This window comes from Nyctereutes procyonoides, unplaced genomic scaffold (assembly GCF_905146905.1).
Source record: "Nyctereutes procyonoides isolate TBG_1078 unplaced genomic scaffold, NYPRO_anot_genome, whole genome shotgun sequence".
NCBI classification, from domain to species: Eukaryota; Metazoa; Chordata; class Mammalia; order Carnivora; family Canidae; genus Nyctereutes; species Nyctereutes procyonoides.
Window position 1 is genome coordinate 17,586,038 of NW_026575160.1, and position 24,313 is coordinate 17,610,350.

Sequence of the window (24,313 nt, forward strand, 5' to 3'; positions counted from 1 at the left end):
GCCTATAAGCGCCTGGCATGATGATATATGTTTTGGGTCTTCCCCATAGGAATGCATGTTCCATGAGGCCCAGAATTTGTCTTTTTGTCATGGTATTCCTAGTACTTGGCACACTGGGTATGCAAAGATGCTATTCTTTTTTTTTTTAATATTTTATTTATTTATTCACAAGAGTCACAGAGAGGCAGAGACACAGGCAGAGGGAGAAGCAGGCTCCATGCAGGGAGCCCGATGTGGGACTCAATCCCAGAACTCCAGGATCACGCCCTGAGCCAAAGATAGATGCTCAACCACTGAGCCACCCAGGTGTCCCTATTATTTGGCATTCTTTATGCAGGGGTATCACAAGGGGGAACTTCATTGTATTTTTATATCACAGGGAGCCTCTCTTTCTGTTTCCTACTTCTATGATTAGTTCCTTTCCTAGTGGAGTCACCATGAGAAACAGAATGGCTGGTGAGGGCAGCAAAAGTGCTGACAGAAGGGCACGGATGCCCCGGTTGCGACTGTGGGATTATTTTAGCTGCGAATGCTGTCCTGATGGCAAGGTCTACCGTCAGCCCTCTAACACGTTCACACCACGTGGATGTATAAAGCGCCAGAGTTCAAGCTCTTGGGGGTGGAAGTCTTTGAAGCTAAGAGAAAAATTTATAGAATTCGAATCATATGCTATTGTTCAGCTTCAGTTAAAAATGAGTTAGCAAAACAAAGTTTAAAGTTCCCAGCAGAGCATTTAAAATAAAAATAGAATTTTGCAGGGAACATAACACCTTTCATTTCAAGAAGGGATAAGCAAGCAGTGAGCCTTTTCTGAAAAATGACATGACAAAACAATCCAAGGTGGTTGTCCAAGGTGACCGGAAATTTGTACGGGGAACTAGAACATCCTAGCTATCGATAACCTCCTTGCTCTTGTAGTGCTAAGAGAGACAGTCAGCAGGCCTGTGCTTGGCTACAAACACTTCCTAAGTTCTAACATGTCTAAGGGTTGAGTGGAAGGGGCTATTTTAAATAGTGGCTATTTTAGCTCTGTGTCTTGAAAGTTGATTTCCTTGTACTTTTGTAGGTTCAAGAGAAACTTTATTTTTCTACTGTCATGCTCATTTCCATCACTGACCCATAAATGAGCAATTATAAGAGTCAGCACTAACAGAACAAATCTTGTGAGTGACCTGAATCATGCATTTAGGAGGAACAATAATCAGAGCTGTGGGTCACCTGATATGGAAAGTTCTGAAACCATAGCAAGAGGCTGAAGGCTCTTCCTCCTGTTACCAAACTTGCTGTGCCTTTGCATATGCTGTTCCTACTCCTGGGGGTGACACTGCTCCCAACCTGGTGAACTGATCTCATGTGGAGTCCACTCAGTTGTCACTTCCATTGTGCAGCCTTCCTGATCGTTGCTTCCCCACAGATGGTTAGTTGCTTTCTCCTCTAAGTTCCCATAGCACGTTCTTTCATGCCACCTATTGTAAATAAGTGTTTATCCGTTTGTACCGTTCATTGCATCATCAAGTCATCAGGGGCAGGGAGCTAAGTCTTCTTTATTCCTTGTCTCTAGAGTTTTTAGCAAGTGGCTGGCCCAGAACGTGGACAGATGAGTGGGGTCAGTCATCTATAATGTAGATTGATCAACCACCACTCTAACTTTAGGACCAAATTCTCCCATGGCACAATGTGCTAACCTCGGTCTCATGTTGCCTCTCTGCACATGGATGGGGTCATTGCGGCAGGAGCCCTCTTTCGCAGATCTCTGGGATAAGATTGCACAGAGCGCAGCCAAGATGGCAGAGGCCACACTGGCTCCTACTGGTACGATTGATCATCGCCGCTAGGTACACTGCTGTGTGTTTCCTTCCCCTTTTGGCGACTTCCCAGCAGACCCCAAAGGCTTACTCTTCAGTCTGCTCCAGATGCAGAATCATGGTTTGACAGGAAGCTTGGATCCATTTCTTGGTGCACTCTGCCTGTCTTTGAGGACACACGCATTCTGCTGAGATCAACCATCAGCAGCATGGAGCTGCTCATCCTGCTCCTTTAAATTAATTTTCCCTGCTGTTTTGAGTCTCTGCCTTCTGAAAAGAGTGACCAGATGTCTTTGAGTGCCTCTGGCAGGCTTGGCACCAGAAGACACTGCCATTTCTCCCAGTGTACCTCCATCAGGATGCCAGGCCAAGATGCTGGAGCAGCTCTCCTGCCTGCCTGAGTCCAGGGACTTTCCCGATACTGTCTGAGTTCTTAGATGTCTGCCTAGGGCCCAGTAAATCTGCACTCGTTAATTTATCAACAAGCCTTTAAAGTAAACAGACAAAACCTGGCTAAGAGCCTCCTGTCATGGAGAGGAGACGTCATTAGATCAAGTTCATTCTTTCCTAACCCTATAGCATGTGCTCACCAAATCCGTGTAGGATAGATCCACGTGAAGCTGGTGTTGTGCCTGCGATCAAAGGTGAAGGCACACTCCCTAGAGGGGTGCCAACTAATCATGTTCATTCCTGGTAAAATTGTGAAGTCCAGTCATTTACCAACCAAGTCAGCAGACTGGTCCCTTGACTGCTAAGCTGGCTTTTGATTTTTTTGGGTTCGTAATCTGAAAAATATGAGAGATTAGTAGCTCACTGGAGAAATTATTAAGAATGTTTTTATTGCTCCAGAGGTGCTGTGTTTTAGAAACCGGACCTCTAGGCCTGCCTCTGCCGACATTTAGCTGTGTGACTTCGGATCAGTCACCTCTCTTCTGGGCTTCACATTCATTTCATAGGAGATGAGCATTCCTTCCATCTCTAATAAATCAAGCACGGAGAGATTACTGGAGCATTGGAGATTCAATTTGCTGCCGGCACAGGAAGGTGCTCCCTATCCCTTGGGGCATTTTTAATCTCTCCCTCAACAAACAAGTTGTAGGTGGTCTGGCTGTTTTGTCCGGATCTGTCCAGAAGGCCCTGTGCTCCAGAGAGCTCTATTTTCACAACTAGAATCCAAGGGTGCCCCTGCCATTGTGAGACACATGGTCACATCAGTCATTCATATCAAATATTATGGAGAATTTCACTTGTATCACTAAAAGAAAATAATGAAATGAGCCCTCCTGTACCCATTCCCCAGCTTCAACAAAGAGCAACACATGGCAAATCTTGTTTCAACTTTACCCCTGAATGGGTTACTTTAAAGCAGATGCCAGACCTTATACCATTTTGTGTGTAAGCACTTCAGTGAGTATCGCAAAAAGATAAGGACTCATTTTCAGCACAATACCAGGTGCTTAAACCACATTGCTTTAGCCACAATACATGATCAATGTAAAAAATGAAAATCTTGGGGGATCCCTGGGTGGCTCAGTGGTTGAGCACCTGCCTTTGGCCCAGGGAGTGATCCTGGAGTCCTGGGATCCAGTCCCACGTCGGGCTTCCTGCATGGAGCCTGCTTCTCCCTCTGCCTGTGTCTCTGCCTCTCTCTATGTGTCTCTCATGAATAAATAAATAAAATCTTTTAAAAAGATGAATGGTTAATGTTTAAATTGTCTCACAAATGTTAATTTTTTTTACAGTTGGTTATTCAAATCAGAATTCAAAGTCCACCCATTGAATTTAGGTGATATATCTTTTTTTAAAAAAAGATTTTATTTATTCATTCATAATAAACACACATAGAGAGAGGCAGAGACATAGGCAGAGGGAGAAGCAGGCTCCATGCAGGAAGCCTGATGTGGGACCCGATCCCAGGACCCTGCGATCACGCCCTGAGCCAAAGGGAGACACTCAACTGCTAAGCCACCCAGGTGTGTGTCTCTCTCTCTCTCTCTCTCTTTTTAAGATTTTATTTATTCATTCATGAGAGACAGAGAGAGAGAGAGGCAGAGACACAGGCAGAGGGAGAAGCAGGCTCCATGCAGGGAGCCAGATGCGGGACTCGATCCCGGGACTTCAGGATCATGCCCTGGGCCAAAGGCAGGCACTAAACCGCTGAGGATCCCCCAGGTGATATATCTTTTAAAGGTCTTTTTATTTTATATATTATTTCTTCTTTTCATGTGATTTATTTGTTAAAGAAATTGGATAATTTGTCCTGTAGAACTTACCACAGTCTTCTTTTTGCCAATTGCATTCCTACTGCATGGTTCAACACATTCTTCTGTCTCTTATATTAGCATTGGTGTTTGGGTCTACAGGCTAGATCAGACTCAGGTTTTTTATTTTTGGCAAGAATATTTCACAGACAGTGTCAGGAACCATTTCTTAGCCACTGAGCCTTGGGCGTGGTTCTGAGAGTACAGGGGGGTGAGGCACGTTTTCCACATCAGGTTGTATACTCCTCCCCCAGGGTCTACCTCATGATGTTTTCTTGTAAATAAATTTTTGCCTGGTATTATTAGGGTTTTGAGGTATAAATCTTCCTTTTCCCTTCTCTGTAGTGGCCTTTCCAAGGGAACCCTCCATGTGGAAATCAACTTCATAAACATCTCTTTCTCCACCACTCTGACCATGCATAGTCAGGTTTCAATAAGAAGCAATAACCACACTAAACAATCAGGTCCTTTTCCTATTTACCCTGTACCAGGCACTGTGCAATGCCCTTGACATAAATCATCTCACAAGATGATTTCACAAGAACCTTATAACAAACGTATTTTATAACCTTATAACAAACGTATTTTAGTATTCCCGTTCTCTAGATGAGGAAGAGTTTCCGAATCCCCTCCAAAGGAACTTCTAAGTGATGCCCCCAAATAACTAGGATGGTGTCCAGTGTTGAATCCTTGCCAAAGGCAAGGATTCAGCCCTGTAAATAACCTGCTTCTTTTCCTCCTTTGAGAGAAACCCTTGACTCTTCCTTGGGTTGTCAAGTGTTATCTGAGTGTTAGCCAACTTTTGCTAACAGACGAAGGAGTTGAGAGTGTAAACTCACGTTGGAAATGCCTTGAGAGCTGCAGCTTAGAAGGGGTTGCAGTTGAGTACTTAGAGGGGGCTGTGGGTTGGAATCCTAACTCTGCAACCCGCCAGCTGTGTGACCTTGGCCAAGCCACTGAACCTCTCTGTGCCTTAGTTGCCTCTTAATAAAATGTGCATGCCAAATGCAAGTACTTAGAAAGGTGCCTAGCATATAGCAAGTGCTCAGTGAACGTAGTTACCTGCTACTGTCGCTGTTGTCACCATTATCTAAAGTGTTCCAATAACTACCAGAAAGAGACAAATAAAAAAGCTTATTAAAAACCTTATTTTGTATTCCGTGGTGTGAAAAGGCCAGCTCCCTTTTCTTTTAACTTGTCATGTCTTTCCCAGAGAAGAATGAGAAGTACGGAGGAGGTCTCGGGGTCTCCCCTGCCTCCTTCCCCCCCCCCCCCACATTTTAATTAAGGTATCTTTTGAGAAGGAATACTTTAATCCAAAGTGATCACTTTGATACTCGAAGAGACACATTTGGAGGCTACTTGGCGAGGGGGAATTAAAGACGGAGAAGCTGAATAAATAGCAAGCAAAATGTTAATGTTTTGGCTTTGTGGTGTCTGCATCTGAGAGCACTCGTCGCAGATTTTCTGGCCGGCTCCAGCTGGAAGCTCCTTTTGTGTGCGCCGGAGCCCTGGCTGCGGAGCGGCGCGCTGCCCCCAGGGGTCAGTGTGGGGCAGCGATCGTCGGGAGCCGCAGGTGCCCCCGGGGATGGGGTGATGCGGGCCGCAGAGCGCCGCCCCCCCCCCCCCCCCCCCGCTGCCCTGACGGCACCTGCCGCTCCCCTCCAGCCCCCCATCCCCCGCCCTCCCCTCTCCTCCCTCCCATCAGGATTGTTTAGCCAGGGTCAGAAGAGGTCAAATTGTTCTTTAACTTCAGAAAATGACTGGGGTTGGCCTCCCTTCTTAATGGTAAAAGGAAAAAAAAAAAAAGGAAGAAAAAAAAAGATAGAGATGGATATAGATGGCTTAGTAATTTTCTGATAAACTCTCCTTTTTTTGCTAGTGATGCCTCCCAATCTATTGCATCCGGAGCCATAAGATGTTAAGGTGTGAGAGGGTGAATAGCTTTCCTGATAGCTGTTCATCTTGCAAAGACATAGGCCCAGAGAAGAAAAGCAGACAAGCAGTCCAGATGTCACACTTGAAGTCTGAGCTGAGGGTTTTATTTCCATTTAGCCATAACCTTATTCGTTAATTATATTATTTTTTAAATTTTTTTTCAAAAGACTTCATTTATTTGAGAAACAGAGAGAGAGACACACACACACAGGCAGAGGGAGAAAGAAGCAGGCTCCACGCAGGGAGCCCGACATGGGACTCGATCCTGGGTCTCTAGGGTCACGCCCTGGGCTGAAGGCAGGCGCTGAACCGCTGAGCCACCTGGGCTGCCCGTTAATTATTATTTTTAAAAAATTGGGAATGATGATTAGTTTTAAAGATCATGAACTGATATAAAAATTAGTTGTAAAGTGGTTAGAACTGATATAAAAAGTAGCTGTAAGGCGGTTAGCTGGCAAAATAGCACAGTGGTTAAGCCGGTGGGCTTCGGAGAGAGATGATCTGTGGGCAAATGGTGGGCGAGACAGGGAAACAGCAGTTGCCACCATATATGTGAGTTCTTACCCTCTCTTTGCCTCAGTTGTATTCTGTAAAATGAGCGTAAATTGAGAAGGTTTATTTTAAAAACCCTACAAAATAATTTAGTAAAGACTTAGTGGATGTCGACTGGCATTAATTATTACAATTGGAAGTGTAACAAAGGACATTTTTGAGGTTGGAGGGTAGGAATCCTATATTTCATCTTGGGGAGTCCAGTTTTACTCCTTCCAGTTCATCCTTCGAATGACGCCCGGAGTGATCTTTGAACACAGTTTGTGAGTCCGTTGCTTTATCCCAATACAAAAAACAGGAAGAATGAATGTCCCTTGGGAATCTGGTGAAAGAGTCAGGAATGGGGTGATAACTATGAGATTGGCAAGTCTTACAGAGGAAGAAGCAGTTCCAGGGGACATTTACAACGATGAATTCCCAGGATTTAGTACCTTCCTCAAGTTCAATTGCAAAAGGATGGGACCTTCAGGGGACTTCGGATATTTTTTTGGATACTTCTTTCTTTGTAGCTCTGTTGGTTGTGTGTTGTTTAGGGTCAGGTCATCCAGTTGCAACTTCCTAGAGGACAGAGACTCTACCCAACCTTGGCTTCATGTGGAGGGGATGCTTACTCCTCCGGACTATCTTGGGTACCATTCTTTCTCTGCAGACACCCTATACAAGATAAGTGGTAACAAGCGCAATCCAACAATAGACCACTGCCTTTAGGCCTTTCTGTCTTCTTTGCATTGACTTTGCTGCATCTGTGGTGCTTGAAGATCCTGCCATGAACACTTCCCTCCTATTAGTACTCAGTCTGCTATCTGAGAAGGGCTGGCATCTAATTCTCCTTTCACCTGGCCAGTCTGGAGGTATTTGAGGACAGCTATCAAGCCTCCTTGAATTCTTCTCTTTTTTATGTTTCCAGCCATTTTCTTGTGATTCATGGTGAACATGACTCATCATTCTCCTGGTTCATCATTGCCCTGGTCACCATGGCTTCTAGTTCCTCGCCAGTTTGCGAATGTCTCTCATCACCTATTAGATGTTGGATACCCAGAAATGAATCTAGAGCTATGAATAGGATCAGATCTTTCCAGAGTGCTAGTTTATCACCCGCTTTATTCTGAACACCATCATGTCAGTAACACATCCCCAAAATACATTTGTATCTCCGAGAGCAACATTTTGCTCTTGAATCATGGAGCATGTGGCAAACTATACTCCAAAGTTTTTTTCACATCAGTGGCCGTGGAGCCACATCACTTCCTATCCTGGATCCCAAAACTGGATTCTGTGTTTGTCTCATCGATACCAACTTGTTAATTTTGCAGACTATTAGTCTCTTTGGCCAGACCATGAATTCCTCAAGGTCATAGACTATGTCTCTCAACAACAGATTTCTAGTGCCCATTACATTGCCTGGGCTTTCATAGTCTTTGAATCTTGTTTCTTATGTATAATTATTGACCACATGATTTGTAACATGTAAGTATCATACATGGACATATTAATATAAACATTTTAAGCATTCTATGTTTTCATCCCAAGTCAGTAATATCAGTAATATTTTGATTAAGGCAGAGCTATATAGGACCTAATTAGATACCATCCTTCGTAAAATTTATTAATAATAATAATGATAATAATCAACTCTTCTTGGCCAGGATTGAGTAATATAGCATACATTTATTTCATTTTGCTAATACCTAACTTACATTTTCAGATCTTAACCACAAGGATTTCAGGAAGCTTTGTTGAAGGCCATGTTAAAATCAAGACAAATTATACCTGTGGTATTCCTGATAATCAAATGTAATAACTAAGCATAGGAAATAAGGTCAGTGTATGACAACTTGAGTTTCAGGGATTTGTTGCTTTCTTAGGAAAATGGTTACCTCCTCACTGGTACTACTGCCTCTTTTAAGAAATGTGGATAAAATAGTACTATGTCATTAGGTTGTTGTATGGAGAGCACAATACTCCATACAACGTGTTAAGCATAATTTCTGTCACATAGTATATGCTGTAAAATACTGACTACTCTTTCTTGTTATTACTTTTATTTGACCAGCCATGAACCCACTCAGTTGGATTAGTATCCAATAAATTGTGCATTCATTCGATCCAGTCTGTTTTGATTTTTGAAATTAGTTTAACCAGTTTGGTGTTCTACAGCCAGAAACCATGGTTGGCTCAATTTTTATCATATCAACCTTTTTTGTTTACTTGTTTGTTTTGTTTCTTTGCCTGGAAGAGACAAAGACCTGAGTGTGTTCCTTATGAGCAGATGCATGTGTTTGTTTAAGCTGGTGGCGCAGGGCTGGGAAGAGAATGAGGTGGTATGGCCAAGAGAGAACCTTGTAAATACAGGTCAGGCCAATGCAAAGAAAGTTTGTTGGCTAAATCATTTGTGTCTCCGTGATTTGTGAAAATGAAATGCACGAGTTTTCTCCATCTCTCAACAGGGTAGTTTAAGCATATGGGAAAGGGTCTAGCATTTCATGCAGTTGTATAATTAATAAAATCTACAACCAAATAATGATTGAGGTGTGATCATTTGCCTCTGTGGGGTTTGATCTGTGGAGTTTCCATGTGTGAGGGTTTTTTGCTACTTCAGCTGAATGCATGTCTTGAGATCTTCGTCTGCCACAGGTGATAGTCCCAGGTAATTATTAAGATCTACTGGTCGTGACCATGCCATTGTCTTAGATTTTCCTAAATTGTCTCTATAATCTTGATATTATTTAGTCCTCAAAACACGAGTTAGATAGAATTATCCCAACTTCCTAAACAGGGTAAATAATTTGTCCAGTCACACAGCTAATAAGGGACACAGAGAGGTCTGTTCTACTCCAACAGTAATTAACCTTTAACCATTGTGCTTTATCAGCCCCTGCATGACATGCTTCTGTCTTTTAGGAGATCTCAATGGCCTCTTCAGCTTTTGGTGAGCTCTGAGAATGCTTTATCGAAGCAGGAGTAGCATATATATTATTTTTAAAAAACGAAAGGGCCACATAACTTCTTGTTTTAATCTCTGGGAGAAGTAGAACCAAAGGAGAAGTTGGTTATAAATTATTCATAAACAGTCATTAATTACCTTCTTTGACTTTTGAAGTTTGATTCTCACTCAATTCAGAATTTATTACTTAATAATTTAATTAATTCAACAAATATTAATGAAGCACTTACCATTTGCCTGGTACTGTCCAAAGTGCTGAGGAACTATGCTGATCCAAAGGCTTCAGTGGTCTAAATCCTCACTTTTCGGAAAACTTAGATTCTAAACATCACTGCAACTTAAGTCCCCAGTGATTACATTATTCTTTATCCTTCTAGTATAATTTATATGTAGCTACACTTAGCCCTGAGCCCTGGCCTCCCCTCACCTCTTAAAAACCACTTAGCCAAACCCTACACATCCATCCTTCAAGGGGCCAGGGCCCACCTTCCCCTTGAAACTTCTCTGACCACAAGGCTACAGGCTACAGCTTCTTTCTCCTTTAAAGCTCACATGTATTTAGTGTCCATAACACTCTTTTTTTCCTTAAGAGCATGACTGTTGGATTCTTATATTTCAAGGGTTCTTAACCTGAGGTGAGTCCACAATCACCTTGGAAATGTTATCAAAGTCCATGTGCCTGGCCTTCATCTCACTGAATATTTTCTGATTCAGTATTTCTGGTGCTAGAGCTTGATTAGGTATCATTTGAAATAGCTACTTAGGTGGTTCTGAAAACTGGAGCAGATTAAGAAACCATAGTCTTATATTGTTGTCAAGCATCATTACCGACTCCCTTACATTTTATATTCAATTTTTCATGCTAAATGTTATCCCCTCGGCGAGGTCTAAGCACCTGGATACATTGTGATTATAATTCTTTGTCTTTTCCTAATTCCTAGCATGATGCTGAACAAATACTCAATAGTTAATCACTGAATGAATCATCAATTAATGAGATTGATTCCATTTCCTCCTTCCTCACGCTGCATTTAGAAAATTTCAGGAATGAATTATGCAATCTGATACCTAAGTCTGACATTAGGGGCAAACTCCCTGACTTCGGCCTGTGGGGTAAACATGAGGATGGCTCACTTATGTGCTGGTATGCATCCTTCCACACAGCCCTGAGGTTATTTGTATGGCCGTATGACTCTGTTCTAAGACTTATGGGTGGAAGTGACAATGTCTCTCGCTGTCTGGAGAACTGAACTACTGGGTACAGTTCCACCTAGGTTCTGTTACTCTGCCTGAGTAGCTAGCAAAGCTGCAGATATGGAGGCTCTAGCATGTTGGGTCCCTGAGTGGGAAGACATGAAGCAGACCCTCCAGCTGACCCATGTGGGATACGAAGCATGAGTAAGAAAGAACTCTTTGTGGTGATTAAACCACACAAATTTGGGGGATTTTTGTTACTGTATTTTAATCTTTCCTGACTGACTCATCATGGACCAAATCTATATTAAATTATTTGTCATCTGCATTATATAAGACTTTCCAATGGAAGTAAAAAGTGTGAAGAGTTGAGCTATTTCTGGGAAGGACAGTGGAAACAAAAGCCAAAAACGAAAGCCTAGCAGAGAAAGGTAATGAATTTGGGACTTTCGTTTATATGGCCACTCAGATAATGTTCTTTTCATATACGTGCTTACTGAAAAATCAACACTTTTCTCACTGGGCTGGTAACAGAATGAAGGACTGTTTGGTAAGAGGGGTAGATGCCATCTTCAGTCCTCGAATGTGGCGGACTGAGAATTGGACAAAAGGCAATCATCCAGTGAGAGTTAGTACCTTGGTTAGTTACATCCTTAATTAGTGATCTGGGATAAATCCTGCTTAAATAGGATGGCTGGGTGACAGGTGTGTCACTTTTCAAGGTTTTGTACTTACTAAAAAGTACCAGTAAGGCAGTTCTACTTTCTAGAATTACGTGATTTATAAAAGGCTGTATTTCTTTAAACTCTCCTCAGTAATGGGTATATTCTTTTTCTTGGTGTTTGGTGCTTTGATAGGTGAAAATTATACGTTGCCTTACTTTGTGTCTCTTTGGTAGATAATGAAGTCATCCAACATTACAGGTACTGTTGGATCTTTGTTTCTTTTTTTTGTGAATTGCCTCTTTGGGTCTTCTCTAGGGGAAATGTTTTTGGAGGTGATATCTCTCCCCGAGTCAAAACGCAAGGACCCTCGGCCCTTCTGCTCACCTCAGGGCTTCGATACTGTCCCCAGGTGCCCATGCCAGCATCTTAGCACACAGGCTGGCAGGGGGGCAGGGGATGCCAGCAGTGCAGCACCACCTGGATCCCTGAATGTCCCATTCATTGTACTCCGAAAGCTCCAGAATCTGATTAGTTTTCTAGAATGGTAAGGAAGGTTAGAGAAGGTGTTAGACTAGGGCTCAGCTCAGAATCCTGGAAAAACCCAGAGGCTCTCACTTTCAAAAATGTGTGTTTTTTTCCCCCATCTTTTCCTTTCTACCCTGGTGCAGTAGCCAGGGCTGCAGCAGCAGAGACTGACCCCTTGCCTCCCTGGGAGCTTGTAGCAGCATGTTAGTACCACACGCTCCTCTGCCGGGGGCGGGGGGTGGGTGGGTGGCACTCACAGGCCCTCCTGACCTTGTAGAAGGCCACATTCCAGGGAAACTGTGGTACTTTCTCTTCCCCACCTCTCCACCCCACCTCCTCGAAGGCTTCCTCCATTCTAATCTGCCACACTGACATCTCTGTGATCTTTCACTGTACTCATTTTTCCTCCCTCACTGTGAAGGCCTGTAAGATCCTTGATCACCTAACTCACCAGTTGATCAGGACTATTGGCCATACCTGGAAGAATAGACAGATCCTGATGGACTTTGAATTCCAGGCTGAGGAGCTCAGATGGAATCATTTAGACAATAGGAAAACAGTATGAGCTGGATGCCTGATGATCAGAGGTGTGCCTGATGGGGAGGCCAGGTGACCCACCACCCTCTCTTTGTTTAGAACATCCGATGAGAAGCCTGTTGCCACCTTCCTGCATTGGGATCAATCTCTCTGCTGAAAGAGGCACATAGATCAGATTGGTTTTTCTCACAAGTGCTGGAGTGCTGGTGGTGGGTGGTACCCTGACATTACCTTTGTCTTGGTAATAAGCACAAGTACAGTGGCCCAAGTGGTAAGAGCAGTGATTGGGCTTTATTAGCTCCAGAGAAGCAAGAAAAGTCAGCTGGACCTTGCTGCCAAACTTGGAGAGAGAGTTTAGAGTAGTAGGCATTCAGTGACTCCCTAGATAGAGATGGGGTTTAGGATCAAAAGCAGTGGGATTTCCTCCAAATCCGTGATTGTTTTCTGTCTTCCCTGTGTCCATGAGGGTTCTGGTGAGAAAGCAGATCCAAACTGGGTACTTTGAATATATGACCATGTACAAAGATGGAACAGAGTAAGGGAAAATTCAAGAGGTGCTTGTAGCACTCAGGAGTAGTTAGGACTCTTATGACCCCTATACCACAAGGGGTAAGAAGAGGGAGCAGTTACCAGAATTAGGAGCCAGAGAAGTTGTATGGAACAAATCCTTACAGGAGGGAGGACTTTGAGTTGCGACAGAACCCATGGTGATCCCACAGTGATAGGAGGGCTCGGGAGGAATATAAGTACCATGACTTCGTTCTTCTTTCTCTGAGCTCTTTCTGATGCCTCCATTGGCCAAACCCAGCTGGAAACCAGAAGATAAGGGAGGCTGTTGAGTAGTCCATACAGCAGTTCTCCTACGGCAGAATGAAGGGCAGAGGGTAGATACAAAGTCTGAAGGGCCAAGTGGAAGATATCCAGCATATACTGACCCCACTGTAGAGGAAGAAAATTTTTCCTCTATCTTATTAGCTTCAGACTGTGGAGATCTGCAAATTAAACTATCAAAGGACAGATTAGCAAGAGAAAAGACAGGTTTAATCAATACTTAAGGTAGTTCACAGAAAACTGTGGCAGTTAGGGTTTGGGGGCTGATATACCATTTTAATAGGGAAAGGGAAAGGGGAGAAGGGCACTTATGAGAAAACAAATGACTTTTGGAAAGGTAAATGGGCCTTTGGGAGAAAAGATGGGAGACATGACAGTTTTATGACAATGTCCCCTCTCCAGTGATAAGAGTCAATCTTTTCTAGTTGCAAGAAATTCCCGAGTAGAGGATTTATGACATTTGAGTTCTTTTGAGTTCTTTCGAGGGACTCTGCTTTTTGGCAGGTAAGGGATTTTAGGAACTCAAACGCCTTCTGCTCAAAATAATTTTTATGATGCAGTGGCATATTCTGGACCCCTCCACCACCAAAGGTAGTGTGGTCTCTGAGGGACTATAAGGAAACCAAAGTTTCCTGTTTTCCTTCATGCAGAGAAATGACCAGGTGGCCCTACGTCAAGGGTGTGCTGTCCTGACCAGTCTTAGGCTATTCTGCATTATGGGTGAAGGGCATCACACACCATTTCTGCATAGTCCATGGAATATGGCACATGGCCTTCCACTTGTTAGGAAGTCAGTGTCCTATTTATCTTGGAACTTCAGGAAATTTTACAGCTCCTAGGCCAGGTTCTGGCTGGAGTAGAGAACTCCAGACCTCATTTTCTTCAGGGTTTGGGGAAAATCCAGAGCCCTTTTGCATACTCAGGAGAAAATTCTATGTTCACTCATAAAAGTTTTTGGAATTCAAGAAGAAAGTGAACTTCCCAGGTGCATATGCATGTGCATGTGTGTGTATGTGTGTGTTTTCCAGATGGGAGGAAAAGTAAAACAGATAAGGTGATAGAATTTCCATTGTTAGATGCTTCTTGTTTGTCTATGAAATACACATGAAGGAGCTATACTGAGCCATGAATAGTGAAAACACTTGAGTGTTTTTCCACGTGTGAAAACGTTACCCTTTGAAAAATCCAAGGCCCCTCCCTGGGCCACACATGTCGAATCCGGAGCTCAGCTGTTAGGAGCTCCTCACCTGCGCCAACAGCAAAAACAAAAGTGGTCCGGCACAGACATTGTTTAAAATGGGTGCGTTAAAAATACCATCTTGACTTCACAGATTTCTGGAACTGTGAGGAGGCATCCTCATTTATGTACTCTGATGAAGGTAAGTCTGGGAGATATGCACAAGCCAGTTAAAAGTGGTTCTCTAATTGGATTATGCAACAGCAGCTTTAGAATCCCAATGCTTTACATTTCAAAGAACCAGCAACTTCTCTGAGCCCAAAGTTCAACAAGGAGCAAGACTTCAGGGCATCAGAAGGGGAAGGGGCTGGCAGCTCTGTCAAGCATGATTTTGGTGGTGGCTTCCTCTGTAAGATGGGGTTGCAGGGCTGCTGTGGGGAAACAGATCTCTTTATGGGGAAGGCTTTCTTAGGCGCTGAGGAGAAAAGAAGCTACCAGCACATTGAAGGGAGGGATGCAAAGACTCCAGAAGAAGACCTGGCCTGGCAGGTGGTGGGTGGGGGTGGGGGGGGTGTCTGTTCCCAGTTAAAGAAGTTGGTGACAGTCTTGGTTCAGGTTTATTTTAGAAACCAGGTGGGCCCTGCTCTAAAGCTGAACATGGCCCTTGCTTTGTCAACTCCCAAGACCTAAGTCAGCTTCAAGAGCTTAGTCTTCCTTTTCAGAACACATTCATTTTGTGCCCCTAGGTAAACATTTTACCAAAGACCCTTTTACTACTTGTTAACTGCAGTCGTAGCAGCCCACCAGCCCACCAGCCATCCTCTCACTTTTTTGACACAAGGTTGGTTTGGCCAGATTCCATTCCAATGGCACAGGGCTAATATGCTTGTCTAGGACTCACAGACCTTCTGAGATGGAAGACCATGGCTGTAAACACAGGGGTGCATCTGGCTTCAAACCAAACTCTCCGTTATCTCCATTGTTTATTTCTCTTACTACTCGCTACTTTCGTCTTCCAACTGGCCTTCAAGGACTAGTCAGAGTTGTCAATGTTTCTGAAGTTTCTGCCTCCAGAAGTGGTAGGGACTGGAGCTGCAGCAAGAGGGAAGAGGAAAGGTATAAGAAAGATGGCCAATATGGTGGCCCCATAGGAAGATAACCTCTAGCATTTACTTCTGTAAAGCAGAACAGTTGGCAAACCACCCAGAAGTCAGGGAAAAGGATTGTAAAAGCAGAAGAAAGAGGAAAAATACTCAACATGTGTTGATTATGAATTTTAATTACTGAGTTATCTGTTCAGTCAAACAGACTGGGAAAGAAATGTGGGCAGGAAGAGCTCTATGAATGTTACAGATGATACAATTCTGTTTTTAGGAAATGCACAATTAGACTGTGTCTATACAACCCAAAGTAAAAGCAGATGTATCCGTCATCAGACTATTTTGATTAATGGGGAAATTTGGAGCTTAAATTATCTGGTTCCGCCAGCTATGTTGATCAAATGAACTGGATCATTGCCAGAGCTCCAGTTCCCTCAGTGGGGTGTAGACACAACTTTTTGGGTGAGGCAGTTTCAGAGACAGGACTCATTGTATGAAGCAGCAGAACCTAAATGGGAAGGAAAAAGCACCACAAAACAAGTGATAATAATATTCTTATATTTGGATAACCCATTTGAGAGGTCATAGACTTAGTTTATAGTTTACTTCCAAATCACACAATCAACTCAGCAGGCCTCATAATCTCCAGTGTGGAACCATGCTCTTCATAATCTTCCAGAGAGATGGTTCTCCAATTAGGAAAAATGTTCTCATGCTGTTGGTCTGTGATGAGAGGGCTGAGTGATTGGACAGAAATAAAGGAGAGGATAAAAGGCCCTTGGACACCCAGGGTAGAACTCTCTCACGAAAGCCCACTTCAGATATGGGACTAGGGCTGTAAATATGGACCACTTCTGCCTTCTTATGAACTTTGACAAAAGTTCTCTCTTGATATGACAGACCGCATCATCTGCCTTCCAAAGTTCCCATGGAGCCAATCTGGTTTTTTTTCCCCACTCTCTAGTACACATTTGTTTGTTTATATATGTTGATCATGGCAGACTTTGAAGTCCATGTATTCTTTTGCACACCACACTGTGTTTGTTAGGGCACACATCTTAAATGGCACCACTCTCTGAGAAACGAGGATGATTTGAGTTACGGAAGATGCTGTGGAACCAAAAAATGTCTTTTGAAATGAGGCCCTATTGGAATGTAAATCCTTTAACACTAACTGATGCATTGACTAGCCCGAGGTGTCTATTATTGAAAAGAAGAGAGGCAAATTAAAAACAGTGGAAATCATTAATGGCCATGGGTGATAAGAAGTGGCTATGACAACCCAAATGTCCGTTATGGATGAAAGGATGAACAAATTGCAGGCGAGGCATACTGTGGAATATCACTCAGTCATGAAAAAGAATGAAATGCTGATACTTGCTACAACACAGATGAACCTCAAAAACATACTAAGTGGAAGGAGCCAGACCCAAGAGGTTACATACTGTGTGATTCCATTTATATGAAATATCCAAAATAGGTAAGTCCATAGTGACAGGAAACAGATTGGCAGTGCCAAGGAATAGGGAGAGGGGAAATGGGGATTGACTACTTAATGAGTATGAGATTTTCTTCTGGGATATGAAAATGTTCTGGAACAAGATAGAGGTGGTGGTCGCACATTAGGAGTGTATTAAATGCTACTGAATGGTACACTTTAAAATGGCTAATTTTATGTTACCTAAAAAAGCTAACATGTTTGAATCATGCTATTCCTACTCATTCCCTTTTCCTGATGAAGACATGCAGAGAGCTGAGGACCATTTTGGAGACAGTTCTTACAGCTGAACTAGGTCAGTACTTTAAAGAACCTGAGAGACCATCTCCTCCCACCCTTCATTTTGCAGATGAGAAGTGATGTGGTAGTTTCACTGGAAGTTAGGAAGAGGGCCAGGCCGGTATCCAAGCTGCCTGATTCTCATGTCTGTGTCTAATCTAGGAAATCACACTGTGTCCTAAGAGTAGGTGATATAATAGTCTGAGATGCCTACTCAAAGTGGTGCAGAAAGTTTTAGTAGCTTCTTTTCTGTTGTGATTTGGACCAATGTATTAAGTAATAATAATAATAATAATAAACTAATAATAACATAAGTTTATTGAGCTCTTATTAGATTCCAGATACTGGGTGAAAGAAACACTTTCTACGCAATACCTCATTTAATTTGTCTCCCAACCCTATGAAGTCAATGAGGAAACTGAGATCCAGGAAGGGTAAATAAATTTCCTCCAGGGATACCTGGGTAGCTCAGTGGTTGAGCATCTGCCTTTGGTTCGGGTTTGGTCTTGGGGTCCTGTGATCAAGTCCCACATCAGGTTCCCTGTGGGAAGTCTGCTTCTCCCTCTGTCTATGGCTCTACCTCTCTCTGTGTGTCTCTCATGGATAAATAAATAAAATCTTTAAAAAATTTTTTATCCAGATATTAGTGGTGCAGTTGGGGTTGGCACTATCTCTAGGGCCTACAGTACTTACAACCAATATACCAGTGATTTCTAACCTTTGTCTTCCACAAACTAATAAAATTCCCAGAAACCAATGTAAGGTAGTCATATTTTATCTTGCCAAGTGTAAACATGGAGCAAAAAACAATAATAAAGGAAACAAGCCCTACTATTTCCTATCATCATTATGTAATCAAATAAAAATATTTCACATCAAAAAGTAGAAAGATCCAATCACAGAATAGAGAATGTCTTGGAAAGTGGATCTGTTTAGTTTTATGATAAGTTCTTTAGCACAGTAAGAGGAGCAAGTACTGTGGGAGTCTGAGCCATCTGTCTTTGCTCTTCACTCTTCTTTTCAGACTGACTTTTCAGACTGTCTAGTCTTATACATACCATTTCCATTTGACAGTGGGATGCTGCTGTGTACATCCAATTTCCTGATTTAGTCAATCAAGTAATACCCAGTGCATGACAGGTAACTATTTGATGTTCCATGGTCAGGTGTTTGGTCATTACTAGACCTAGTAACAAGTCCAAATCTGCCTTTCTAATGAAGAATTATTGTTGGGAGAACTTGGTATGGCTTTACACTAAACCCCAAGAGAGATGTTCTGTACTTCTTGTAGTGGGGCTTTCCAGAGACTCCATTGAGCATCCCTATCTGCCATAGACACTTCCAGTCAGGTTGGATATGATTGGTCATAAAGTCCAAGTGGCTAAGTAGTTTGAATGACAGCCTATTCTTAATCAAAATTGACAGCCTCACAGGGATCCAGAACTTGGGCCTAGCAGCACACCTATATTGTTTCCAAAACCCAAAGAGGCCCAGCAAACCTTTTGTCTCTTTGTGGACAGTGGGCCAGTTAAAACATCTGTCCCATACTTTTGAAGAACTACCCTGCCATACTGCCATAATATGGTACCACTGGAATCTTACCAATGTGGTAGACCCCTGAAATATTGTGGAGATTTTCTCCTATACTCTGGCATACTTATACCTTTCTGAGACGCCTGGGGTTTTCGCTACTCCCTGTTCTCCAGCTCCAATTAGCATAATGTCATTGGTGAACTGGACCAGTGTGATATTCTACAGAATATCAAGGCTTTCAGAATCCCTCTGGACAATTTTATGACAAAGGGCAAGAGGGTGGAAAGAACCTTTATAAAGTATACAGTTGTCCCTTCCACTTGAAGGCAACCTGTTCCTCCTTATCTTTTCTGAAATCTTCCCCGCCTTACTGGGGGTAATTACATATGATGATTAAGCACTGCCATACGGTTTCTACCACCCTGAGATTCCATTATTTCCATTGAAATCAGGAAGTTCAATGCCAGCTTCTACCTCTACCTCCTGTAAAATATCACCTTAGGGACTTTCAAAGATGCAGGTGCTTCTCTTGCCAATGCATTTCTAAATGCCTTGATAAAATATCGTCCATGTCTTCTTAATGCAAATGGTTAGGGGATGATGACAATTTAAGTGTTCATGATGGCAACACATGCCATGAATTATCAGTGTCTTATTTTTTCTTGGCAAGGAGTTTATGCTTTCATGAAATATGTGGGCAACTCATTCCCAGAATTCCATTTGGAGAATCTTTTTTTCTAGAACTATTCTGTATTACTCAAGATCCTGGCAAGAAACAGATGACACACCTAAATGGGATAAAATTGAAGAGTTTAATAAAGGGAAGCAATCTTCACCTTTAGGACTGAATGGGCAAGAGGAGGAACTGTAACTGGAAACTGGAAAGTGCTACATCTGTGGGAAAAGGAGGGCTGGCAGGAACTGTGGCCTTAAGCAGAGAAATGCTGCCACAGCCAAAACTATATTCTGGCAAGGAAAGATAAGGTGGCTCTCTCTTCTCCCACATTTCAATTAAAGTCCTCTCCAGGACCTTTTGGGATTTCCCTTTGGTTAAACCCAACTGGAAGCCAGAAGGCAAGAGCTCCTAGTGTTCTTCTGTGGACGTGAGCCTGCTGGACAGAGCAGATTGGAGAATGGATCTAGAGGGGCAAATGTAGAAGACCCAGAACTTAGGCTAAGGATGCTGCATTCTAGAGTCACTTGGAATTCATGGCAACTTTTTTTTTTCTTCCAAGTTGTTATTTAAATTCTAATTAGTTAACATACCATGTAACATTTCAGTGTAAAGTTTCAGGTGTAGAATTTAGTGATTCTGCATTTACATACAGCAATACAACATCAATATTCATCACAACAAGTGCACTCCTTAATCCCCATCACCTATTTAACCCATCCTCCTGCCCACCTCCCCTCTGGTAACCATCCATTTTTTTTTTTTCTATCTTTAAGAATCTATTCCCTGGTTTTCCTCTCCCCACCCCACCCCCACCATGTTCATTTGTTTTGTTTCTTTAATTCCACATGAGTGAAGTCACATGGTATTTTTCTTTCTCTGACTGACTTATTTCACTTAACATAATACATCTTAGCTCCATCCATGTCATTGCAAGTGGTAAAATTTCATTTGTTTTGATGGCTGAGTAATATTCCGCTGTATATCTATCTATACTATATCCTTATCTGTCCATCAGTTAATGGACATTTGGGCTATTTCCATAGTTTGGCTATTGTTGATATGATGCTATTAACATTGGGGTGCATGCATTTGTTCAAATAAGCATTTTTGTATCTTTTAGGTAAATACCTAGTAGAGCAATTGCTGGATCATAGGGTAGCTCTATTTTTAACTTTGAAGAACCTCCATACTGTTTTCCAGAGTGGCTACACTAGCCACTCAGGGAAATTTGTATTTCCCTGATGATGAGTTGAACATCTTTTCATGTCTGTTGGCCATCTGTATGTCTTCTTTGGAAAAATGTCTATTCATGTCTTCTGCCCATTTTTAAACTGGGTTATTTGGCTTTTTTTTTGGGGGGGTGTTGAGTTTTATAAGTTCCTTATATATTTTGGATACTAACCCTTTATCAGGTGTGTCATTTGCAAATATCTTGTCCTATTCCAAAGGTTACTTTTTAGTTTTGTTGCTTATTTCCTTTGCTGTGCAGGAGCTTTTTATTTTTTAAGATTTATTATTTATTTATTTAAGAGAGAGAGAGAGAGAGAATGAGAGTGCAAGTGGAGGGAGGAGAGGGGGAAGAAGAGGGAAGGGGAAGGATCTCAAGTGGACTCCACACTGAGTGTAGAATGCAGCGCAGAGCTTATTCTCATCACCTGGACATCATAACCTGAGCCAAAACCAAGAGTTGGACACTTAACTTACTAAGCCACCTAGGCACCTTGAAACTTTTTATTTTGGTGAGGTTTATTTTTGTTTCTGTTTCCCTTGCTTCAAGAGACATGTTTAGTAAGAAGTTGCTATGGCCAATGTAAAAGAGATTACTGCATGGCAACTTTTTTGAGTTGAGATATAATATTATTGGACTATATATTTTAGGGTAATGGTAGCATGTGAACTGAATTTTGGGTACTTTAGAGAAGGGAGATCTACTAGGAGTCCAACGGTTGGAATGTTTGTGGCATTCAGGTGTTGCAATGAGAATGGAGAGGATGCGGATGCTTGGAAAGAAAATATCTAGTGTATACATGTCTTTTACACCAATCAGGTGATACAGAGTTACTGTGTGAATACTAGAGTTTCCATCTGACGCTATATTAGTGAACCCAGTCAGGAGGCTGTGAGGACTGCACACCGCAGCAGATTGCCTCGGAGTTCTGCTTTTGAAGTTAGAAAGCCAAATAGATGTGAAGAGCATTTGGTCTATCCTCATTTCTATGCACATGGAGAGCTCATATTAATATCAAAGGAAGTCAGTTGTGTATGTGAAAGAGAAATAATTTACTTTGGGGTCCTTATTTGTCAAACTCCATCAGGATTTTCTTCTTCTTGCTCATGAAAATGATAGAATTCAGTTTAAAAGCTTTGACAGCATGTGATGGAATTTGATGCCAGGAGTGGTAGCAATAATAATAATAGCTAATATTTACTGAGTATTTAAAATTATGTAGGTAAGGCACTTTGCCTTGTTAATCACTGATAGCAAACCTGTGAAATGGTATTCTTTATCATCCTCATGTCTCAGATGAGGAAACAGAGACTTAGCTAAGTTAATTCTAAGCTCACGCAGTGAGAAAAAGACGAAGTTGATTCTCTCGGCAGAACTGGTCAGCTCTAAAGTCTGAACTCTATATGCTTTTATTCTCTATTGTGTCTTGATAAGATTTGCCCTGATGATTGTCTATTGCCTTTTATTTATGCTTGTGCAGGTGTGTACCCAGTAGATTTAAAACTTTGGCTATCCACTGCTGCCATTAAACTCAGGTTTTAAAATGACCCTTTGAAAGCAGAATTTTGTCAGGACCAATTAATTACTCATCCATCCATCCATTCATTCATTAAAAAAAAAATATTACCAGTCAATATTTGTGAAGTTCTGTTCTCCCAATGGGTCTATTCTCAGTGATGGGACACACCCATGGATAAGACAGCCTCTGCTTAGGAGATGCCTCCTTTTTAGCAGGGGGAAAGCTGAGGTCTATCCACATGCCACCAATACTCCCAGTCCTGGTGAAAAGTGAGTGAAAGAACCTAGATGAATCCAATCTTGATTAAGGAAATGAACCAATAGCATTTTCTTAGCATTTAAGAATGCTTTGTTAATTGAGTTGCAGTTGATAACACAGTGCTCTTGAGTATGATGCATTGTCCTAATTAAGTACAGGATTTTGCCTCTCCTGACCTTTAATTTGAATCAAATTCCTGCTTTCCTGCCCCACTCAGAGATCCAGAAAATGAGCCCCATTCAAATGTTATCTTTAAATAGGACTATTTTTTTACTAGAAAGAAGTTACCTTTTTTTTTAAAAAAAAAAATTTTATTTGAGAGAGAGAGAGCATGAGCAGGGGGAGGGGCAGAAGAGGAAGAGAGAGAGAGAGAGAGAGAGAGAGAGAGAGAGAGAGAGAGAGAGGCAGACCCCCTGCTGAGCAGGGATTTCCCAACTCAGGGTTCAATCCCAGGACACTGAGAGCATGACCTGAGCTAAAGGCAGAAGTTTAACCAACTGAGTCACCCAGGCACCCCAAGAAATTACCTTTCTTTGAGAAGAAAATAATATTATTTACCAATGTTTATTCTACCATTTAATATGAGAACTACACATAATTCTTTAAACAATCATTGGGGAACAATAAATGCCATTGGGTCACCTCCATAGCCAGGACTGTTTGGTAACACAATGAAAATACTTCTGTTGTTTTCCTCCTTTATGAAGAAGGAGAAAGAAATGAAAAGAAGTGAAAATCTTTTCTATACATTGAATTAATATATTTTAGTACTCAATGTAGATCAGAGCAGTGCAGCCCATTATATCGTTCATGAAATATCAGTCCTCAGGAAGAGTTTAGCTTGGAGCACTTGCTAGATCTGTAGTGTACACTGCAAACCATTTGTGCAAACCACTGCTTTGATACAGCATCAAACTTATCCAGGGAGAAGAAATCACATTTCGTCAGAGAACAGGTTTTCCATCTGATTTGTGCCCAGAACATGTAAAAAACATAGCAGATTGCATGCTGCATTGACTAGGGAACATACATATGCATTTAAATCACTTATGTTTTACTTTTTTTAATGATGCATTGGTGAATTGTATTCCTTTTGCATTTGTAATTAGAAGGCGGAACAGATGTGATGGCTTTGTTTAAAAGGAATATGTCCATTAAAATAACCTATACTACCAAGTAATTGTTTCCTTTCACAAGGGAGTCTGTCCATTGTGATACCATTTTTGAGCCATTTAAATAGATGATGAAGAAAAACATGGTGTCTTAGGAAATACTGATTGATTATAGACGTGGGACATTTTTGTGATGAGGTTCAACTGTTTTATAAATTTGTTGTTTATATTTTCTACTTTTCATCTGGAGATGTGACACCATCAAAGAAACATTCATTCCTTCCAAACTTACTTTTTGTCCTCACACTGAGATGAATTATCTAACCTATCTGTATTTCAAAAGACACCAAGACTTTTTATTTTAACAAGCTGTGGTACAGTAAAACTGAATATTCAACCAGCACAGACTTGGTGATCAAATATAGTTGATATTAGCCTTGGCTCTTTGTTTGAACCTAAATAAAATGTGGATTTTTATTTTGATCAATAACAGCATTCTGGAGATCTGCAGTTAGGGTTGATTTAGACAGACTGTGACAGCCCACGCAGTAGCCGGCAGACAATTCTTTAATATATGAACTCAACTGACCCAATTACCCACCTCCCACCCCCAATGCAAATAGCATCTCCAGCAAACCTTTTTGCCATTTTATTCTTGTAACATCAATGCACTCATGATAA